We start from the raw sequence: 16268 nt of genomic DNA, 5'->3' as shown, positions 1-16268 counted from the left end.
ATGAGGAGGGATGTGGGGAGGGGAGGAGGGCGACCGGGGGTCCAGGGCGCACCGAGGTGCAGTGCTGCCGCGCAGCGCTCGGGTTGCTCAGTGCTGTACGGAGGCACAGAGAAGGAAAACCTCACAAAACAAAACATTTGTTTTATTTATTTTTTTATCTAAGAATCACTCGATTCTTTTTGTTCTTTTTCTCCTCGTCTCAACTGTTGTCCATAACGCAGACAAACAAGCGCCCTAAACCGAGCAAGAGCAAACTTTACGGATTAAAACACTCATATGTTTAATAGATTAAACATGAGAATACATTTTGAATCAAATAATAATAAAAAAACATTTTGTGGACTGTAACTGGGTTGTTTCTCTCCCCCCCATCTCCTTTGCTGTCTGGCGTTTCGTTCCCCTGGGTGATTTCCACTGCGCTTTGTGCGCAAAGTGAATGAATTATCCCGCCCCCCACCCCCTTCCCACAACCTCCTCTCTCTTTCTCTTCCCTCCATCCCAGCTTCCCCCTCCCTCACCCCTCGTTTTTCTCTTTCACTCGCTAGAGAGAGACGGCTATTTGCCATAAAGCCAATGAAGTCCAGCTCTTAACAAAAAGAAGTGGACTAGCAGACACTCTTAGAAAGTGCGTACTGGAGAGACTGAAGTTAGTGAGACAGAGGGAGAGAGTTCACTAAAGCCGTGCTGGGTGGCTGAGGGATGCGAGACTCACAGTGATGAAACACACTTGTCAGAATGTGTGGTTTCGTATTATGTCCACATACTCAAATTCTAATTCTCCGTTTTCACATTGGATGCAACAATAAAGAAGTTTAGATGCATAACAAGAATAAAAAAAAAAAAAGCCAAAATGAGGCTTTAACCAAGTTGTTTAATAATAATAATAATAATAATAATAATAATAATAATAATAATAATAATAATAATAATAATAATAATAATAATAATAATAATAACAATAAAATACCTAATTTGTCTTTCATTTGTTGTTTCTCTCTTTATGGGAGCTAAATTAGAAGTGCATCTCCCGGTTACCAGCTTCCTAAATCAAAACGTGTTGACCAATGCTCTGACCACTAATAAAGAAGAACGTGCGTAGGGTTTAAAAGTTTATCTCACGTGAGAGAAAGAGAGAGAGAAAAAAATGCTTTTAAATGATGTGCTAAGGAAAACGCGAGCCTTAAACGACAGCAGCTCTGCTGTCCCCTCTCTGCTGCGTCCCCCTGCTGGCCACACGTGGAAGTGAACATGTGTCCACCTTGATCCTGGAGCTCCTCTTCCTCTCTGAACTGCTGAGTGTAATGGCCTTCGACTGCATAAATGAAGACTGTGTTCCAGAACCTCAATGCCTTTTGCGTTCAAAATCAATATTTAAAGGGATTGTTTAGTTTTTTTTTTTGTTTTGTTTTTTTTAATGTAATGCCTTTTTAAAAGGTGAGAAGCAGGTAAGATTTTGTCTACAGCGTCTAAAGCATCTGGCATCTTAATTTTATATCGATCCAGACAGGTTCGTCCTTCAGCGTAAAAACAAACAGGCAGTGTAAGAGGCCGCCAAAACCAAAAGTGGACTTCTGCTGAGATAAAACAGCTCCAGTTTAAAACAATAAAATAAAATAAAATGCCAGCACATTTTCGCAACTGCTGCTTTATGAACCTTTAAACTGTCTCGATATTTGCATCGGAAGGTTATTTCTAGAGATACCGACAGCTACTTACTTGGAAAACAGATCCTCTTGTGCATAACTTCAGAGAGAACTTAACATGTAAAGCATTTCGGGCCGTGAAATGGAAAAGTATTCAGGAGTAACATCATCAGCAGATGAATGTACAGGGCCAGAACGGCTTCCAACAACGACGAACAGAGAGAATCTAATCCAGAGAGTGAGAACAATTTCTTAACGTCCAACATGGGTCCAATTGCTGTAAGTTTGGGCCAAATGTGGACACTTTTGTCTGCAAATTTAGACGTAAAAAAAAAAAAAGGAGTATATGAACTAATCTCAAAGTCAATGACACAGGCTTAACTTTTCTACATTGCTAGTGCACAACCCAAATGTTAAACATTTAAATGTGTGTTATTTCCACCCACCAGTGCAGTACGGATATGTGGATGATGCATGGTCACATTTACAACTATCCATTTAAGCTTTGAACGCAAGTATTTGTCTGCACATTGATGTCACTGCGTAGCAATTCCACAACTGAAAAAGAAATGAATTTGCTTTGGAGCCGACTTTTAGCTTCAGCTTGAAGTTTCCTGTCATTTTCGTATGAATTATCAAACTTTATTGCACCTCTTGCAACAAACGCCACGTTCTGGCAACAACGCTGCCTTATGGCTTAATGTTGGAATCAGGTCGAAACAAGTCGATTGCTCAGTGGGTGATCAGGACTTGTATGAAAAGTTGTTAGCAAACCCCCAAAAAAGTTAAACAAAAATGTGCAGGTAAGACGACTGAGCTCCTTTTCTCAAAACCCTGGAAGGTTCTGTAGCATCCCTTCAAAGCCCTTTACCAACAAAATGAGCCTTCGTCTCCCAGCTCCTCCCCAGCATCTAAAAGTGCATCACGGACACACTGAGACTCTTCATCTTCCACAAACCAGCTCACTGCACACGGAGCCACGTCTGACTCTAACAGACTGGTATGTTTTCGAATGGAAGTAACTCTTTGATCTGGTTTCCTGACTACGATATGTAACAATGGCGTGGGAAAAGCAAAAAGGGAACGTGAGTGCGTTTGGTTTGTGTGTGTGTGCTGGGTGGTCTCCTTGCACATGGAGGGGCAGCGGCAGCAGTAGCGCTGCCATTAGTGGTGTGTTGTCTTGCTAATAGGCTCAGTTTGGAGTCAATGGGCTGCCTGAGGAAGAGGACCATCCATGTATTAGATCCTTCTCCATTCAAAGTCTAATGCCACCCTTTTAGTCCAGCCCCCTGATGTTTTTAAATGGTGCCTCTGTGTGTATTGACAAGGAAGCACTTTGATTGCACCTGTTTCACTCCAGAAGTCTCCACTCTGCCTCTTTTCCCCTTCTCTGTTAACCTAAAATATATTTTGACCGTATTGAAGTGCCCACCCATACAGTCCCGTGGTGCTGTGACACGATGTAAGCGTCTGTTAAAAGAGTCGGGTTAACACGCGGGGGTTGTGCGGGGGAGGGCTTGTTCTGTTCGGATATTTCTTGCCGTCCATCTGAACGGAGTCACGTCTCGGTGTTATGAAATCCCTGACATCTAACACAAAAATGGCGGAGAGCTAATGAAAAGCCACGCTGACAGTCGAGGGTCGGGAATGGCCTTTGGCGGCACGCTCTCACCTCTGCCTTGACCAGCTTTGTCGGTGAATTGAATCCCACTTTGGGGAAAAAAAAAAAAAAAAAAAAAGACCTCAAAAATAAGAGGACTTGAATGAAAACTGGTGGAGAGTTTGTGATAAAAATGGTCCAAACAACACCACCACCGAAAAAAGGATGTGGAAACAGTTGTTGGTAAATGTTGGTTTAAATAAAGCAATGTGGGTGTGCTGTGGTGGCGTAGGGGACAGCGCAACCCACATTTGGAGGCCTTGAATCCTCGACGCGGCGGTCGCGGGTTCGATTCCCGGACCCGGCCGACATTTGCCGCATGTCTTCCCCCCTCTCCTTCCCACCTACTGTCATATAAGGGACACTGGAGCCCACAAAAGACCCCTGCAATGGTTCATTCTCTTGAAAAGTGACTTTACGCATGCACACCTGCATGATATCATAGTGAATAGTTAGGAATCCCAATAAACTTTTTTGTCATTTTCCAGACAAGTGTAAAACAATAAAAAAAAACAAAAAACGGTCCTGATAAGGTATATACAACTTTTTAGACACTTTTTGTGTGATCTAGCAGGTTCTTATTAAACAGACAGAAAGAAAAAAAATTAAAAATTAATAACTGGGGACTGGACAACCTATTTTTCCTCTTTACAACCCGAGCGGCTTAAACTCGACTCTTCTCACCACTTTTGTGACGAGAAGAGTCACAAAAGTGACTCTTCTTTTGTGACTCACAAAAGTGACTCACTTTTGCTCACGCCGCACGCAGTGGTGGAGAAAGTACTCATACAATGTACTTAAGTAAAAGTACAAATACACAGACAAAAATTTACTCAAGTAAAAGTCAAAGTACCACATTATTATTTTACTTAAGTAAAAGTAAGAAAGTACAAGCTTTTAAAACTACTTAAGTATTAAAAGTAAAAGTATTTGCCAACCATAATACCTAACGGCTTATATAATGTCATTAAGTGTACCTATCGTATTTAGTTTTAATAAATCAGTAATGTACCATTTTAATGAGCAATGCTGCAGATAAAGCATGTTTTTATTGTGTTTACCCCCTGTGACAGTTTAGATTTAGATATTTTATTCTATGCATCAGAATTCCAGGGATGACCTGCAGGGTTACATGTAATTAGGCAAAATGAGAGAAATTATTATACCTTTGAAATGTTTTATTTAATTCAAAATAAACACGTTCAAAAGAAAATTGTTTCCCTGAAAAAAGGGACTTTAAACTGACCTAACAAACATCAAGAGATTTGGAAACATCTAGTCCTTCGTCCTAACAAAACATGAACTTAACTTTTTTGCCAGCTATTTTGAGATAACTCTTAACAGAAAGGGGCTGAGGACATTCAATCAAGGAAGAGGAGTCCAACTTGGAACAGCCACATAAAGTTCTGTAGCCTCTGTATATGGGTGCGCCTGATCTGAATGAAATTGGTCCCCCCACATTCTTCAAATCAGACAATTGGTGTCAAACATTTGTGCTGTTTATGCAGAATTTTTTTTGTTTGTTTTGCTTACCTTTGAAGATATTAATGAGCGTCTAAAGGTCCAAAGGTCAACCAGTCCCCCACCCCATTTACGAAGTCAAAATTACCTTTAAACGTCCATTGATATTTTCAAAGATAAAACAGGAGAAACTCAAATTTTGCTGCACAAAACATTTGACAATGATTTGAAGAAAGTGTGGGGGTCAGCTTCAGTCAGCCTACTCTGATCATAGCACCACATTAACTTCTCATTTTAACATCACGGCAAGAATTTCTTGTTCAGCTTAAGCAGAAGTTGGTTCTCAAAGTTTTTAGAGTCCAGCCTGGCTCTTTTGGGTGAGAAAATTTGTCCTGCTATACTGAAGAGTCTTTCGCAGGCTGCTGAGGCGGGCAAAGGTGTGTTTACTTTTAAAGACAAATTAAACACTGCCGGAACTAATTCTATCACAGTAGAATTAGGCTGAAGCTGCTGCACCAGGCTTCGAAATCCTGCCTGTTCTACTATTCCAAAAGGGTGCAAACCCTGGACAATGAAGTTTATCACTGCATGGTCAACACTCTTCTGAGAAACTTTACTGCTTTCCTCAAGTTTTCTCTGCTTGCTGGTTGAAGCACCTTCATTGGAGTCAGATCCTTTCCTTTTGACGACCACTGCAGTCATTGCAAGGTATTGCTGGAGATGACTGCCATGCTTTCTCTGAAAATAAACATATGCTCTTTATAAATCTTAATCCTAATTTATACAAATTAGATAAGAATAATAAAAAACATCAACTGTTAACACACAACACTATCAAACAAAAAATCCTGAAAGGATGGGCTCTTTAAAGCAGCGATCTTAAACTGATCCCTCTGAATGTGCTAAGTTCTTTGCGTTTTGCTGCCATTTAGAGGCGGCTTGGAAAAGCAGGTTACGACATGTTAACAACGGTTTAAACAGTTTCAACTCCTGAAAATGGTGACAAAAAGCACAGATATGGGAAGTGCGGAAGCCTCTACTGTATCAAATTGATATAGCAATAACGGAGAGTTGGTCATTCTAAGGTAAAAACAATAAACACCTTCCAGGCAGGGGGGGTACGTCTGACTCTGTGGGCGGGAATGTCCGCCAATGTCGCCGGACTTGCGACAATTGCGTCTCATTGGAACCCATATTCTAATTTATTGAACATGACTGTAACTGTTACATGGAGATTATTTTAATGGCGCTAACATTTATTTAATAACCAGGACGTGACGGAGTTTAGCGTCAATATGTAACATTCATGGCGGGAGACGTGATCCCGACCGCAGTAATCACTGTTACTTGCAAGTTCATGCTAGCTTATAACAATATACAGTAATCGTATTTATTTACTGCAGTCGAGTTCAACAAAAAGCTTGCTAAGATTACATAAAACTTCACTAACACAAATTAATTTAACATCGATAGCGTTTAGCAACTTAACTTACCTCAATATGTTTTTTCAAATTTGATGGTGAATTTTTGAAAGATAGAATTTCATGCTTTCGGGGAAGGCAAAGGCGGCATTGGAATCTCCAGGAAGCTTTTTTTGACCCAGTTATTTCTAAGAAATCTTTTAAATAAGGCCATGGGTGGGGCAGGTCTTCTGGAGGATGACTATCCTTAGACTCCATTCTGGGGGTTAATGATTCTGCAGTTCCTGCGTACTGTGCTGCTCTTCTTGAGGGAGGGCCTAATGGTTATTTCCCGCTTTGGATTGGTTCAGCGGACTGATTCTGCTCTCGCCATTGGATACTTTCAAACTAACAAACAAATCAAAAAACCGAAATGCGTCTTGGATGTAACGAGTAACGAAACGCTGTATAGAAATGTAGTGAAGTAGAAAGTACAGATACTTACTGTTAAATGTAGTGGAGTAAAAGTAGAAAGTATCCATTATTAAATCTACTTAAGTAAAGCACAGATACACGGAAATTGTACTTAAGTACAGTAACGAAGTACTTGTACTTCGTTACTTCCCACCACTGGCCGCACGGGCCCGATTCCTTAAACAAACCATGTCCGAGGGTGATTTACTGCTAATCCGGACAGACACTGGTCATTTCTATCTTTCCTTTCATAATTTATGATTGGTGGGAATTTATAGTGCCGGCTCCCCGGCCGTGCATGCCACCGAATCCGTATGTCTGTAATATAATGAGATTTTAGCACCGCGAGATTATAAATTATGGTGTGATTTGTTCTCATGCTGTTTTGTCAGGGCATTGCCTTTGAGTCTCTGTCTCTCTCTCTCTCTCTCTCTCTCTGTGTGTGTGTGTGTGTGTGTAGCTTGGGGACATGGCTGGCATTTGGCTGCCACGATGCTCTAATTGCTGACGTACACACAGATAGATGGAACCTGATGGTTGGTGTCGCCACTGGAGGGAGAGGAAGAGACAGGAGGAGGAGGCGGAAAGGAAAACGAAGAGGAGGAGAAAACGGGGATGAAGAGAATAGAGATAAGGAAGCATAACAGATTGGAAGAGATAAGGAGGGTGAAGATGAGGAGCAGAAGAGAGAGAAAGACAGAGAGAGAGAAGCAGAGCAATATGAGAGAGATGGATGGACAGATATGTAAAGAGACAAGTGAGGGCGAGAGATTGGGTTTGACACACAAGCTCCGCGTCCAGGCGCTCCGCCGCGCCGAGGAAGCCCCGCTAAAGCAAAGCAGAGCTGGGAGGAAGAGAGAGGACGGGGAAGGGAGGCTGAGCCGCATTCATCTCGCTCTCGGGTCCCTTGCTCCAGGGAGCTGTTGCAAAATGAAGAATTACATGGCCCTGATCAGATTACATTACAGAACAAGTGATTACATGCGTTTGACTCGCGCACAAAGGAGCAAAAATGAAGGAAGGGAAACATACGTGATCTGATTAATTATGTAATTATGTGGTATTTGCTCTGGCTATGATACATGGGCAACATTTTAAAGGGAAGGCGGATGGGTAATTTCATCAATGTTTCACTGCTTGCCGTCTGAGGCCCGTCTCTCTCTCTCTCTCTCTCTCTCCCGGTGCTACAGAGGTCGATTTGTTTGTTCCCGTTGGTGTTTTGAACGGGCCCAGCTAAGGCGCACGTGAAAACGCTTCCTCTGCTTGAGATGTAAAGCATTTAATTATATGATAAGCGGAGACAGGACGAAGACGACGCTCTAATGATGCCAGTGCTTCAAACAAACACATGGCGAATCGTCCAGAACAGCCGATTCTGTCTTCTAATGACAGAAGAGACCATCGACTGGACTTCTACCAACTTCCTGTTGGTCATAAAAGCACCAAACAAATAAAAAAGAATGTAAACTTGCATATATAAGCTGTTGAAGTCTATCAAAAAGTTGAAGATTACTACACTTCTAATTCTAAATACCTGAATGAAATATAGCGATACATGTCCTATGACATGATTTCCCGGATGTAGACTTTTTACATCCACAATCCACAAATCTACACAAGGAGGTAGCACTAACTCAACAATCAGATTGTTGCCCGCCGTTGCACTGAAGCACAACACAGCAGGTGTAGACAGAATGACACAAAGGGTTGCGGATAGCTGGGAAGTGGAAGCATTTTAGGAAAATGAAATCTTAATAGTGTGGTGTGCTTTTATTGTCGTCTTATGAATGAAACGATATTCTTATTTTGGCTCCGTGTCACTTTATAACCGAGTGTTCCCATTTCATTCCGCTTGTCGCGTGTCCTGGTTGCCATATCGCCTCAACATCACAGCAGAATTTACAGAACCTTTAAAGCTCGCCTCTTAAATGACCACCATCTCACCACAACTCCACATCTCCCCCTGCACACACACACACACACACACACACACACACCTTTTTGTTTCAAATCTCGACTTGACATGAAATAGGAAGTCACTTTCTAAACTACCTTTCTGTATTAATGACTTAATTACACAGTAAGTATTGCTGTTATTCTTTACAGCAGTTATGCAAATGATTCAATTATTAGCATGCTCATCCCGTAAAAGTGATATAATATTTATAGGAGACGATTAAATTAGTATTCAGTCATTATGAGATTAATTAATCATCAATTAAAATTTTACGATCGTGACGAATCTGCACATGAAGTCTTTGCTTCTTAGCAGGTACTTTACACATTCATCATTTGTCCTGGCAGGGTGACACAGGTATCGGGCATCGTAGTGTGAATTAAACTTAATGATATTAATATAATGGAATAATAATAGAAGAGTAGGCGAGGGGGGGGAGGGGAGGATGAAGGGAAATTGAAAATATATATATATTTGGTGATTAAAAGTGTGTCGGAGTAGAAACGTCATTAAAATATTCACCTCATGAAAATAACACGCCTGTTAGAGCTTGCTAGAGAAAAAAAAAAAAATTATGTCTGAAATTCAAATATTTTGGGGGGAAACAAAGTGAGTAAAAACTGTTCATTAAAGACTTCAACCCGTGGAGGGAATCACAAGATATATAAAAAAAACAACAACAAAAAAACAAAACAACAAAACAAACAAAAAAATCCGGCGCAAGAAATGTTGAAATATCGTGTTCGTTTCAAGACAGAGGAAGGGGGCTGGGGGGGGGGGGGAGGACGATCAGAGTGTGTTTTCTCCCTCACCGCGCTCTGGTCGCTCTGTCAACTTCAAACATATACCGGAGCTGGATTGTTATTTGCTCTGAGCAGTCTGCGTGGCTTGGCTTTTTGATTAGCAAGACACAGAAAGGCAGAGAGAGAGAGACAGAGAGAGAGAGAGAGAGAGAGAGCCTTGAGGCACATGTCAAGCAATGTCACAGATAATCACACATTGTCTTAAAATAGCTTTGAAAATGACAGCGTGAGGGGCGGGGCGGGCTGAGGGGGGAGGTCGGGGTTCCTGGGATGTGTGAGGGATGCGTCAGAGAGCATGTACCGTAATTAAAGAGCAGATAAAGTTCATTTCTGACAACTCCCAGAGGGGCACTTTCAAGGGCATCATAGAAAAGGTGTGCTATCGGTACACGTATGAGGAAAGCTGATGGCTCTGGAGCTTGAAGTCACTGTCCGTTTTATTAGGTACACCTTAGCAGTGCGTACAGCGTTGGAACCGGTCTGCCTAAATTTCTGCGGCAAAGATCCAACAAAATCTGTAAAATGGCTGAGCACTGCAACCTGCTGATGGCTTTGCTTTGTGTCAAATATGTTGTGTGTGGGTGTGTGTGTGCGTGTGTGTGTGTGTGTGTGTGTGTGTGTAGCGGTTATGTTCAATTAGCGGCACATTTTCAAGATGTTCCCTTGATTTAGGTTGAAGTTGTGTACATGGGTACGGGGCGTGGCTCTGTGAGCACTCAGGGGAAGGCGGAAGAGTTTCGAGAAAGATCTACAGTCGTCAGACATTTGTCCCGAGCAAAAGAATGAGAACCCCAGTTACAAATGGTGGGAAGGAGCTTCCACATCTGTGCCGGCCCAGTTAGGGCACTCGGGTACTCGCTGCGATCCGTTTTGATCTGTTTTGAACTGGAGAAATCCACACTTCCTGACCCCCGTCTGAATTTCGCGCGTCATCCGGGTCACGTGTTTGCAACCCAGCAATAGGGATGTCTCTGCGTCTAAAGTATATTTTTTCTTTCTTCTTCTTCTTTTTTCTTTTTTTTAGAAGTTTTCCCAAGAATGCTCCACTGGGAGAAAACACTAAGGAAGACCCTGAATGAGCTTGGCAGTTACTGGGGGAGGAAAGAGATGCTAAGTCAACGATGCTTAGAACAGTGATCTTGGAGATAAGATGGACTAAGTAGTTTTTTGGTTTTTGCTTGGTTAAGAAAAAAGTGACCATGAACACATGAATAGCCAACTTATACAAAGTAGAATGGATGTAAACATCATTTAGTCAAAGCAGCCAATACGTTTCAAGGTAATCAAGCTGCTAAATTATAGAATAGTTATTAGTAAGCCTGTTGGGAAATTCAGCCAGTTTGTGAAAAAAACATTAAACCACTCACTTTTTGGGAAAAGTGAGTGGTTTTTACTTAGATATTTGCCATGTCTCGTGAGCTGCAGCCCACAAGCAACGGCACCAAAAAACTTCCACTTCCCCAAATCTTAGTGCATCCCCTGGCTCCCGACCAAGTATTTTTCAGAATGAACAACGCCTAGTAGGTATGCTGCTTCATTTTCCACCTTGGCTTTTCTAGTCGCAGTGAAATTTCAGATTGCAGAATGCTACTGATTAAATAGATATCCTCTCCTTTAGCATCCACTCCCCTTTCTTTCAAATATGTGCCAAGACAAACTAAAACCCAGTAGCAACCAATAGAAAAAACAGAAAAACAAAACCCAGACTTTTGGCATTAAAGATCATCTTTATTATTATTATTATTATTATTTGCTTTTTTTTGTTTGTTTTCTTTTGCTTCCCTCATCTGCTGCCCTTGCTCTGTAGTTGGTAGAGGCTGGTAGCTGAGCTAAAAATAATGTTTATTCCTGCAGATGTTTAATGGTGCATCAAATGGGATAACAAGGACGGTTGATTTGTGGGCCTCTCTCTGCAATTACCCTGCCTCCCCATTTGCTTCCTCTTTAAATTAAACAAGCCATTGATTTTATGCCGAATATTATTGTGCCATATTCTCCCAACCGCCGTTTTGATAGAGATGTGGAGTGATTGGACGAAGGCTCAGGCATCTTATAACGCTTTAAGCAAAACCCGTAGCGGAAAAACACATGAGAGACAAAGCCTCAGCGTTCTTATTGTTATTATTTTTCTTTTTCATCAAAATGAATTAATCAGGATTCTGGGACATTTTATTTTATTTTTTTTTTTAGTCTGGAAGGATGGAAGGATAGATGTAGAATCTGCTGATGACTATTAGTATCCTTTAGTAGTTGTGTTTTTTTTGTTGTTTTTTTTGGAAGCTGGAAAAGAGTGTGGTGATTCGCTCTTTATGCATCACTGCTTCGTGGGTTTGCACTAGGCCGTTGTTGGGGGTTGAGTTGTTTGAGTTATCCCTAAGAAAATGAGAGAGAGTACAGAGCAGGGAACCTCACTGAGATCCTGCCAGATTCTGCAAACTGGTAATGGCCAAACAACTGGATCATTGTGCTTGAAAAAGCAAGGTTTAAAGAACGTTCTCTTGTTATTGCAGCGAATTGAAGTTTGAGTATTTTCAAAAAAATATTCTGACATATTTAAGAAGTTACACAAAGCCAAGATCATCCTTCACTGATTTCAAATAAAACAGTGAAGCTTTTGCAGTTCTACACTGAATTCACTTTACTATGGACCTTAAGCAATTACAGCAGGAGCTTCATGAATCAAACTTAAACACAACAAGTTAGAGGAAAAAGCTTCTTTTTTTATTTTTTTTTATTTAAAGCAATGCCTCTCGGTGTTTTAAAGTGTGTGAAAACATGTCCATCACCCAGCTCACCTCCAGATACTCCGCTTCCTTTGTTAAAACACACACTGACAGAAAATACTGTACATGATAGAGAACTGAATGACAGGTGGATGGAAAGGTAAGGAGGAATAACACAGTGTTATGACAGAAGGCAAACTGCTGATGTCCATCAGCTGTGTGTTGATACTAAAATATTCAGTGAGTTTAAGGTGAGATTTAAGGCATTTTTCTTTCATAAGATGTTAAAATCTAATGGAAAAAACCCCCAATTAATATCTGCTAATGAAGAGATTCCAAAGAAAATGTAAAAAAAAAAAAAAGCTGGCCTGAAATCCTTTTTTTTTTTTTTTGCAGTGAAGATATTGAGCGTGGTTTAAGCACAGTAGAGTGAGATGGACTTAAATCCACAACAACGCCTTAAAGAATATCGACATAAAAAATAAAAGAAAGCGAAAATGTTCGGCATGGTTGACCGTTGTTACGTTTTGACAAAGTGAGACTGGGAACAAGGAAGCCTAAGAATAATTTCTAAACTGAGAAATATGGGGGATGACAGAATCAGGCTGTGTGGGTTTTGTGCAAGCTGGACGGACTGGCGCGATTCAATTCAGTTTATTTATGTAGCGCCAATTCGTAAGGTCATCCTGAGGCGATTTACAACAAAATGTCATTTTAATTTAATCACACGCATTCCAACTGATCGTTGTTATCAGACGGCACATTGAGTTCAGTTTGCTTTTCAAGTTAGTTTATAAAGTTTTCTAAGGAAAACCAGCAGATTGAATTATTTCAACAGTTTTATTTCAATAGCCATTTTTTTTTTCTATTTCAACAGTTGCTCTTTTGTTCAGATGCTTGTTGAATCAAATATCTCAGGTTTCCAACCTGGAGATGTTGAGAAGTATTTTGTGCAGTGACAAAGTCCAGGTGTCAGAAAGCAATATATATATATATATATATATATATATATATATATATATATATATATATATATATATATATATATATATATATATATATATATAAATACTGCCACACAGTCCTACTCCACACTGCTTCCTACAGTGTGTTAGTCATGCCTCTGCAAGCGATTAAATTTCATTGTTGTTTTTTTTCTTTGTTTTTGGGTTGTTGGGTTTTTTTTTTGTTTGTTTGAAGGAAAAATGAGATCACCTATGACAGGTTCATCGTCACGAAGGCCTTCTGGAGGCATTTTCTCTGACTAGCCAGCCTGACAGTCAGCGACTCTATTAGCCATGTGTTTTCATCCAAAACACAGAAACCCTGTCAGCCACGTTTCGAAGCTCGTGTGTGTGCGTGCACGAACACACAGGCCGGGGACTGCTGCTACTGAGGAGTGAAGATTACACCGAGAAAGAAGTCAAGTGACAAATTCAAGTGGCCAGAAGAAATATCAATTCATTTAGGACCAGTGAGCAGCGAGCCGGCTGTCAGACGGAGAAGGAGAGAGAGAGATCAAAGGGGTTTTACCCCTGAAATGACAGATGCATTAGAGTTGAGAGCAAGACAGTTAATTTGGTGTGTGTGTGGAGGTGTGTGTGTGTGTGTGTGTGTGTGTGTGTTTATTCATTCGGCGGCACACTCTACTGCAGCCATTAAAAAGTCAACGGCTCAATTGATTAGATGTGCACACTGTGTTTAGGTGTAAAATACAACATGTTGAATTGAATCACCTTAGACCGTGTCGTTATGAAAAAAGAAAACAAAGATCTTGTTGTAATTGCTTAATAGAAGATTTTTATGTGTAAGTTGTTTTTAAAGCTTCCGTTGTGGCCTCTCTGATGGAGCATGTCATTCACCTTTTGCTTGTTAACAGCTACGGTTAGGCTGAAGCTGGGAGTGTGACCCAAAGCAGAAAAGAAGGACACGGGAAATTAAAGACTCTTTTAGGGGATTTTGAAAACTTTTTTTTTTTGGGTTAATTTCATAGTCCGAACAAGAAATCTGTCAACTAAACTTCTAGTTTACCTTTGATAACCAAATGTATAAACACAACCCAACAAAAAATGCCAGTACTAGGTCCAATTCAGCGTTACCGTTAGCAGTAAATGTGGCCCAATAAATGTGGGGCTCACACTGAGCCCAACTATCATAAATGTATGACATGTGGTGGCCATAACACATCGGCACACAGAGGAACCTGAATGGGTTAGGCTGACTTTGAGCTTTAGCCCCGTCAGGCCCTAGAAGGGCCCGTTATTGTAGGCTCTCCCCCATAAGTGATGGAGACTACAAGTGCCCCTCGTTTGACGCCAGTACCTGGTCCCACAGAAACAGGCGGACCACAAAAGATCCCACTCGGGCCCTACGATTTGAGGTCCGTACACGGCCCACCTTTCACACCGAACGTGAAAAACAGAAACCCCTTTTGTGGGCCCCCTTTGACCCGATCTGTGCCTTTTGCACTGGTATCTCGGCCCGCAGAAACCAAAAAGGCCACCATAGCCCTAAACGGTCCTTGTGCTACGGAGGTGACATATGCCTTTAATTCATGCTGGTTCACAAAAAAACAAAAAGAAAAAAAACCCCGGAAAGCCCACAAAACACAGTTGGGCCATAAACATGGGGCCTATACATCCCCGTGCATTTCATGATGATCTCTCTGCTTGCAGATGTGGCCTTGCCACCTTGACCCCGCTTGAGCCTCTAGCGCTCAGAGCCTACGTTTCACCTTGGTATCTAGGACCAGAGAAGGAGCAACCCAACATTGCCGTGCCTTTGTTGTGGACTCCCTGTTTGCCATGATCTTCATGCCGGTACTTTGATCTGAAAGCGGATCCTGTCTTGCCTCAAGCCCCCAGTTTCATAAAGTAACTTTTCAACATGATAGTGCGTTCTTTCTTCTGTGAAAAACATCGACTCTAACCGACTCTCCGGTCGGAAACCGTGCTGTTAAATTAGCTATTGCCAACAGAAGGCTTCACAAAAAGACTATTTGTTTAATTTCCCTCTGCAAATAACATCTGATATCCAACATTACTATTAAAACAAGTGGTTGTTAAGCATAAGAATCAAAGTCTTTCCATTTGGAGGTGTTAAAGAGAGGCACTCAAGTTGTGAGAAGGGATGTAAACAAATACGGCTTCTGAATATTTAGAAATGGTTTATCATTTATGGCAATAATAGCAACAATGGCAACTAGTGTTGTATTGTGGCGTCTCAGCATATCCTCAAGGCAATTCAGGGCAAGAACAGGAAAGCAAAGACCGATGTGGGATGCGAAATGCACTTTATGCGATTCTGTTTTCAAATATAATTACTTGAAAAACTCCTGAAGTTATCGCGCCATAGTTGCAGTCATTCAGCCGGGCTGCATGGTGGACCAGCATCAACTTCTCAACCGAAAATTATTGATGGGCTAATATGGCGACGATGTGTCGACAGAAAATCATTTCGAAAAAAATAAAAATAAAAATTGTAGGAACGAAGACATGATGCCAATAAGAAAGACTGATGGTGAGAGTTTTAACTTTGCTTCGAGAGCAACCACAACCATCCGTCTGGAGGATGGTTAGGGGAACCGGAAGTGATGTTGCTTCCTCTCCGTTCATTTCCTATTGAACTTGTGTGATGAAACAACAATCACTTGCCCTCCACCAGCCGATGGACCTGCGACATACACATAGATGTACACACGCTTGTGGCACGACACAAGAAAGTTCAAAAAATGTTCACTGCTACGGAGCCTATGTGCTTCAATATTTGGTGTCTTGCATAAGGATTTTATTTTCCATACCTCAAGTACAATTATTTCTTAGGTAGGATGCTTTCCACCATTTTGAACCAGTCTGGTCATCTTTCTCTGACCTCTGACAGTCTCATAAATGTTGCTCATTGGGAGATTTTTCTTTTTACTTTTTTTTTTTTTGGACCATTCCCTTTAAACTCAAGAAATGGCTCTGGAAGGGGTGGGGGGTATATTAGCCTCATCAGCAGTTTGCTGTCTAGCACCAAAAATCATGCAAGTTTCAAAGTCACACAGATCATAGTTCTCCCTGATTCTGATCCTCAGTTTGAGTTTCAGCACGTTAACATCACCATATATAATTGCCAAAATTCCTTGAATTCCAGCCATGTTGCTCAA

General features: G+C 41.1%; 1 protein-coding gene across 1 annotated transcript in view; it reads right to left on the bottom strand.

Annotated features, from left to right (window-relative positions):
- Positions 1-16268, bottom strand: part of rnf220a (ring finger protein 220a) — a 289741-nt gene that overhangs the window by 185138 nt on the left and 88335 nt on the right. The gene's annotated exons all lie outside the window — the stretch shown is intronic.

This window comes from Gambusia affinis, linkage group LG12 (genome assembly GCF_019740435.1).
Source record: "Gambusia affinis linkage group LG12, SWU_Gaff_1.0, whole genome shotgun sequence".
Taxonomy (NCBI): domain Eukaryota; kingdom Metazoa; phylum Chordata; class Actinopteri; order Cyprinodontiformes; family Poeciliidae; genus Gambusia; species Gambusia affinis.
The sequence above is the reverse complement of the archived record's forward strand: the minus strand, read 5'-3'. Positions and strand labels throughout refer to the sequence as shown.